Consider the following 7,839-nt stretch of genomic DNA (forward strand, 5'->3'; position numbering starts at 1 on the left):
GTGGTGTACAATTGATCTCATGTCATTTCCTTCCCTTTTTTGTAGTTAACACTGTGTTTTACAACTCCATCCCACTTTTCCCCTTTGCTATCTTATGGTTTAAATCATCCTTCATATATGATTTCAAATCCATTTCTTTTTTACTTGGTAGCATAATATAAGGGTGTTTGTTTATTTTAAGGCAAGACGCCAGCCTTTTAGTACAGGAGCTTGTATTGGGGAACTGTTTCCAAAACCTCCAATGTTGTACAGGAGCCATTTCTCAACGTTTTCCTCCCAGTTTCACTGAAGGGATGACACAGACTGAGAGCCCCTCCACCCTCCTTGGCTTGCTGCCCAGTTGGAGAGCTGGTCGGTTGGTAGGGACCTCAGGACCGGGATGACAGGGTGGATTTTCCTCAGGTCTTTGCTCCAGCATCTCGGAGTTCAGAGACAGGGCTGGTGGGTGTATCAATCAGGAATCTTGACTGAGATGGCAGGAACCTGACTCAGCTGAGCACAAGAGACAAAGGGCACCTCCAGCCTCACGCCTCTTGACAGTCCATGGAAGGGCAGACTCAGCTATGATTGGGTCCAGTGCTGAAAGTGAGCTGCAGAGTACTCAGGCCCACACTTCTCTCCATCTCTTGGCTCTGTGCCATCCCTGCTGACTTCATTCTCACTAAAGTTCTTCCCAAAGTGACAGGAATGATTATGGGCAGCTTCAGATCTGCAACCCATCTCCTTAGCAATCGCTGCAGGCAAAGGACACCTCTTTCCCAGTAATCCTGCCGAACCTCCACAGATCCCTGAGCTGGGGCAAGAATGGATCATGTGAACCCGGCACTGGGACACAGCTTGCTAGGCCTAGGCAGTGTGAATTGGATTGGCTGTACCTGAAGGTGGAAAGAGGAAACTTGATATCTGGTCAGACAACAGCCTATAGATAAACCCCAGCAAGGGCAGGGTCCTGAAAGTGTCCGTCTAGGGAGTGGGAGAGAAGGATAAGAAGTAGCAGGAGGCCGATGAGTGAGGGACCTTGGCGTATATTGGCTGTTACCCAGCACTGAGTCTGCTACTTTAAAGGTCAGGGTGAAAGGAGCCAGAGCATAAAATGCGCTCTTTAGAGTCAAACAGATCTGAGTGCAGATCCCAGTACTGCTCTGCTTCCGTTTAACTGATTCAGGCAAGTCCCTTTACCTCCCTGAGCTTCATTGTCCTCAGCTGTGAGGAGGAGATTCGTGTGTAAACACAAGAGAGTGGCTCGATGATCAGGCAAGGTCTACCTCAGCAAGATCTTCCGCCATATGGCCATGTGGCTTCCCAGTCACTGATACCGCTTGTCACAAGGAAGTATACACACTTCAGGAAAATAAAACAAAAGCACGATGTTTTCTTCAGCATCTTCAGCAGATGGTGTTACCCTCATATGTGAGACCCTAGAGGATGTCATATATTATAGAAAAGTCACTACAGTGCCGGTCCTTAAAGAAGACACTGAAAATGCATGTGCGGCAATCTCAATGACCCAAGCAGCACTTCACTATACCAATAAGTGTCTAGAAGCCACCACTTTGAGCATCTCTTATAAGTGTAGATGCCAAATGTAACTTGTATTAATCTCATGATGTCTTAATAAATTTAGCATGAAAGTATTTATACAAGTTTTTCTTTTCCTGAAGTGTGTATACATTTTTTTTTGGTGGACTCTCTATATATTAATGCCTCGGTTCATGAACACTTCTGTTCACAAACAATTTGGTTCCCAAACAAAAGCGTTTAGCAAAATTGTACTTCTGTTCACAATCTCCACAACAGGTGACACACACAGCCACAGCTGTCTTCCTCACACACACATGCAAGTGCACCCGTCTTCCCCAAAAATCATAAAACAAATTACGTTCCTGAACCAAGGTGCCACTGTGCATGTGTTTGTGCCTTATGTATTACTACTGCTACTACTACTACTACTATTATTATTATTATTATTATTATTATTATTGAGCATCTATGCATTTTGTCCTGAGTGCTTTGCAGGCAAGAGCTGTGGATAATTCAATTCTGTCTTGCTCATACTTAGAACATAGTATTTAACAAATATTAATGAAATATACGACTATATGACCATTACTCATTTCAGGTCAGGCTCAGAGTTAATTAACTGGACCCTTAATGCTGTGAATGACCCAGACAGCTCTTTCTATGTGAAATCCCATCTTGACCCTCATCTTAATCTTGACCAGACCATCATACCTTCCCTCCCGCTCAAAAAGAAATCCTCCCTGAACATCCTTAACTGCGCAGGCCCCGGTGGACATTAGTCTGTCCTTGAGGTTTGCAGGGAGAAAGGTCAGCTAATAGTAAAATCTGGAAGGGGTGCATCTGAGCAACAGCATAAGTGGTATTTTATGAGAACATATATAGAGACAGATATGCTTTGTAAATTTAGCATGGCAAGATTTTAATAAATGAGGCCACTGGGATGTGTGGGGCTTTATATATCATGCCTGTATTTATATTCCTGTCAACTTTCTTCCCTTAAGCAATACATTTATTATAGTCCGTTTCACCACTTCTCACAAGATAGATACTGTATCATGTTAGACAAAAATAAGTGAGGTACGGGTGGGTCTGAAATAATGTGAAAGCCAGCAGAAAATCTTTGCGAGGTGGCTTGTGCTTTTGGAAAGCAATGCTCAAGCACAGGGGAGCACTGTGAGCCTAGAGCACACTGTGTGATCCTAGGAAAGTCACCCCATCCCGAGAACCACCAAGTTTATGTCTCAGGGAAATGAAGGTTTGGACCAGCCTTCTGTGATTAGTTGTATGTGTTGACTTGATTAGGTTAAGGGGTACCCAGGTAACTGGGAGAACATTTGGCAGGGGGATCTTTCCACAAGGGTATTTCTCAAAGAGATTGGCTTTTGAAATCAGTGGGTTAAGTGAAAAAGATCCATCCTCATCAGTAGGGTAAGCACCATCTGAGTCCTGGAGGGTCCGGAAAGGCCAAGTTCCCCTCTTCTGGAACTGGAACCCCGTCTCCTATCCTCAGACACGAGAGCTCCAGGTTCTCAGGCCACTGGACTCAGTCTGAATCACACTTTCTTGATTCTCCAGCATGCAGAGAGCAGATCATGAAACCTCTTGGCCTCTATAAATGCATTTGCCAACTCCCCCAGTAAATTTTCTCTTCTGTCTCTCTCTGTCTCTCTCTGTCTCTCTCTCTCTGTCTCTCTCTCTGTCTCTCTCTCTGTCTCTCTCTCTCTCTCTCTCAGCAGTTCTGATTCTCTGGCAACTTAGTGACTAATACAGCCTGGGAGGCTAAGAAAGTCAGAGATTCTCTCATTCCTATGGAAGGCATACAGCATGTTGAGCCCATCTTTGCATGGAACATCCCTGTAGCCTGATTGGTCCATTAATGATGTGATCGCCCTCTAAACCAATCAGATATAGCTGATAGGCAAAGTCAAATTGTAGCCTGGTTCCTCTGATAGAGTCACATTCAGGTGGTGAGGATTGGGATGAGGCAGAAACATTTCTAGAAGTGGAGGTAGAAACATTTCTAGAACATTTTCACTTTTGCTGGCAGGATTATTTTCTAGGCATCAAGCGATAGTGCTTTTTGACCTATGTCTTACCCCATCACTTATTCTCTTCTTTTAGCTTTTAAAAATACCTCTTGACATAGTGAGACCCTGTGTCAAAAAACCAAAAAAAAAAAAAAAGCCTCCTTACCATGGTAGTCCAAGGCATGCTGTGGTCTGAGCCCCCATCGGTGTGAGATGTCTGTCCACTTTCCCATTCTCTCCCTTGACTTACAGACATACTGACCTCCCAGCAGTCCTGGGACTTTCCATCCTCTTTTATTATGCCCCTGGTCTTTTGTAGCTGTTACTTTCCAGTCTGTAAGACATTTCTTCTTCCTATCTTTGCCTTCAGATCCTCAAAATAAGTAATGAATGGCCTTATACAGAAAGATTTCCTTGAGCTTCTTCCCCCTCTCCACGCCCTCTCCCGAGCTGAGATGCCATTAAATTTTCCCCCAACGCCTCGATCTTGCTCATGTTCTCTCTCTTTTTACCTGTCTCACACAGTTCTCTCCCTCCCTCCCTCTCCCTCCCCCGCTCTCTCTCTCTCACACACACACACACACACACACACACACACACACACCACCCTGTGCATCTTATTGCAGTGCCCCTGTATATCTCTCTGCCCCTCTTACTAGACTGTGAGCTTCTTAAGGCTAGGACTGTCTTGTATCTCCACATCGTCAACATCTAACCCAGTACTCAATATACAGGTGCACCACAAATACCTGCTAAATGCAAAAAAAAAAAAGCTTCCAGAGCTGGGTCCTTCAGAGGTCATGGGGGCGGTCTGAAATTAGAATGCAGAGTGGCCACCTAACGATGCAGGAATTATGGCCCTGTAATATTTAGTGGAAAATTTTCAACAAGAGCTTCTTTGGTTTCTAATTAGAAGAATTATGTTAATGAGCCACCTTGCAAAATCCCTGGTAATCATGTTCCAAACTTACCCCACTGGGTCTCATTTAGATGTGAAGGATAACAGAAACACGGCGGTAATGAAGACGATTTCTGGCCTCAGTTAGCACGCACTGCCCTTACTGCGCTACGAGGATCTCCTGCCTGCTCGACACAGATCACTGCCTCAGCAAACCGCAGCCGTGGGGCTTTTCCAGGTTCTCTGACACCTTTTCCTCGCACATTCGCAAAGTTTTCCCGTTCTCAGGGTCACCATGTATTCAGCCCATTGATCACCTTTATGCTGCTGAGATTCATGTGAAATATTGGTTCTTCGACTCTATCTCCACAAACGTTCACTGCACGATCCCAGCATCTGGGAGGACAGGCAGAGTTGCATGGAGGTATCATCATGGGCCCTGGCCTTCCAGGAGTTGACACATGACATTGGCCGCTGATGTTCACATTTATTTATTCATTCACCCAATCTGTCTTCCCGTCTGCTTAGTTCTAGTAGAACATCCTTACAGGGCTCTGTCTCCCTGGCCACAGTTGCTTATTCTAAAGTGGGCTGTAGACTTCCCCAGGAATGGAGAGAGAGGCCAGGTTTGCTCCAAGTATGGGCTTTGTGAGATGTATAATTCAGCGGCTGTCACATTGAGAAAGTGGTGACAAGAAAAGAGGAGCTGAGACGAAGATGGAGGGAGAGTGTGTCCTAGTTCGCCTTGTTCCTGAAAGAGGAGTGCCCAGCCCCTTGTGAAGGTTGGTAGTTAGCCAGTGTTTTAGGGCTGGTGTGCAGAAATAAATTGCCTACCTTTGTTCAAGGTAGTAATGGTTCTTGCCTAATAGATATTTTCCTTTTCTTTCATATACCAGTGATTTTTAGCTGCCCACATAGTTACCCAAAAGGAAGACAGTATTTCCTGGGTGATAATAAGACGAAGTCCTGGCCAGTAGGACAACAGCAGAAAGCTGTGTGTAATTTCTGAGTTGTGCCCTTAAATAAAAGATGGGTATTCTCCTGCCCACTTGCCTTTTCTCCATTGGTGATGACAATGGCATTGACATGGTGATAACCTTGTAGCATAAAAATGAGGACAGTAGCCAAGGGACAGGAGAGCAACAAGCTCAAAGGTACTGGCCCCTCACATCAGGCAGCTGCCATGTCAGCCCAGGGTGCCTACATCAAAGGACTTTACATGGCAGAGGAAAAATGCTTTATTAAGCCTCTGTAACCTTTAAAGCCTCTGTATTCTAGGTCACTCATAGTAGCTGAAATTATATTCTAAATAATATAGAGAGCTTTACTCTAAGTAACTAATTCTAAATAATAATACAGTGAATTATCTTCTAAAAAACCCCCAAAGTCCTGAATAATTGTATCATTTATTGAGTACCTACTGCATGCCAGGTTCTGGTGGTACCAGTAAAGAAGAAAACCAAGCCAGTCTCTGTTCTCCAGTGATGGCAGTTTAGTAAGGCCACATGGACACTAGTTAATTAATTACACAAAAGCTTTGTAATTACAATTGTAACAAATTTGATGAGGGAGAGAGTACTGTGGCTGCAGATACCCTATGTAAAGTGGATTCACTTGAAACATAAGTAGATTACATTCAGTGAGAACGTGCAGAGCAGACAGTGGACTGGCAGAGAGGAATGACCTTTGTGAAGTCCCCAAGAAGGGACTGTCTTTGCCACAGACTCCCCTCAGCATGCACTCCAGGTGCCTGGCTTTGTTTCTGCAAAGCGTCATTCCCGAAGGGAGGCTGGCTGGTCCTTCCTTGGTGCAAGGGCGGTGCATTTGACCTTGACTGCCCTGTTACCTGCGGAGCATGTGGACCAAAGAGCCAGAGGCATGGCGCACACACTGTCAGAGACGTGGGAAGGGGATGAATCAGAATAACAAGAGAGAAGGAAGAGAATGATTCCAAACAGAAGAGGCAAGCGATGACATGATGAAGAGGAAAAGAAATTGGGAGTTGATAGAAAGTCACAAAGATAAATCTTGAGTCCTCGTCCCAAGTGTCACTTGCCCCCTCAGACATATCAGCATATCAGTCGAGACTCTGTTGGAATAAAACAATCTGAATCCAAACTGGGTTAAGCAGACAGGGAGAACTGACTTTTAGCTGAGAGGTCCAAGTTCCCCCTTTGCAGCAGTCTGGAAAAAAAAAACGTAAATGATGTGACTTAGATATAAATCCAATCCCTTCCTCCTCTCTGGTGTAGAATTTCCTGCGTGTTGCTTCATTCTGTTGGGCTGCAGTAGCTTCAGGTTTAGTTTCCCAGTGTAGCAATTTCAGTGGAAGAAAAGTATTTTTTCCCAATATTTCAACCAATAACCTCCAGTCTGGAGCTTATGGGTCCAGTGTGGATTGCGTGCCTGGATCTTACCAAGACCCAGTAACTATGGGGTGGGTTTACCCTTTCCCAGTCTGGTGTAAGTGGGTAGCAATTAGAAGTCAGTCTTTTCTCATTATTCTTACCTCTACCCTCAACCATCCGAGAATGGGAAACTATGGTTTTTCAAAGGAAAAAATAAATACATCTTTAAATCTAAAGAGTAAGGTAGTAGTTATGCAAAAAGAAACTGGTATCTACACAAAACACAACAATAGTAATTTCTGGCATTGCTCTAGTCCCTAACACTATATTGGACCTTCCCACATTTCACTTTCTCTCACAGTAGCCCAATCGTAAAATAAACATCCATGTCTCCGTTGTGTAGATGAGGACATTAAGGCTAAGTGAAATGAGGTTGTTTTTGAGGTTAGTTGGATTTAAACCGGGATCCATCCGACTCCAGACTTTGTATCCCTTCTGCCAGACCACATCTTCTCTCTTGCTAGCGACCTGAAGCTTCTACCGTTCTGGGCCTCAGTATTCTCTTTAGTAAAATGGAGACCTTCCTTACCACCTTATTTTGAGTGTGGAGCAGTATATACTTAATAAATGTAAGCTGTTGCAATCGGTGGGTTGCTGGGCTCCTGGGAGTCTAGTCAGGGAAGCCAGTCTGATAAAGCACCTCTAATTATCTCCCTCACCCCTGCCATTTCCAGAGTGAAGCAGGGGAGGGTTCTTTCCAGTTCTTTCAGGCAGATTCTTCATCTTCTTGTCTTATGCAGAGCTTCCAGTGTTAAGAATTCTCTGGAAACAGTCAGCTCGTGGGATTCTGAGAAGTCCATCTCCACGTCCTAAATGGTAATTTGTCCGACGTGGAGATGGGGGCCACTTGGATTCCAAGAGGCTGGAAGGGTTGAGAGGACTCCAAGTGTCCAGAGAAGGACTGGCCTTTGACTCTATCACCATGGCTCCTCCTCTGCCTTCTCTTCTCCCGCTCCCCCCCCCCCTCCCCCCCCCCCCCCTCCCC

Source organism: Fukomys damarensis, unplaced genomic scaffold (assembly GCF_012274545.1).
Source record: "Fukomys damarensis isolate Sample0158 unplaced genomic scaffold, DMR_v1.0_HiC HiC_scaffold_34, whole genome shotgun sequence".
NCBI classification, from domain to species: domain Eukaryota; kingdom Metazoa; phylum Chordata; class Mammalia; order Rodentia; family Bathyergidae; genus Fukomys; species Fukomys damarensis.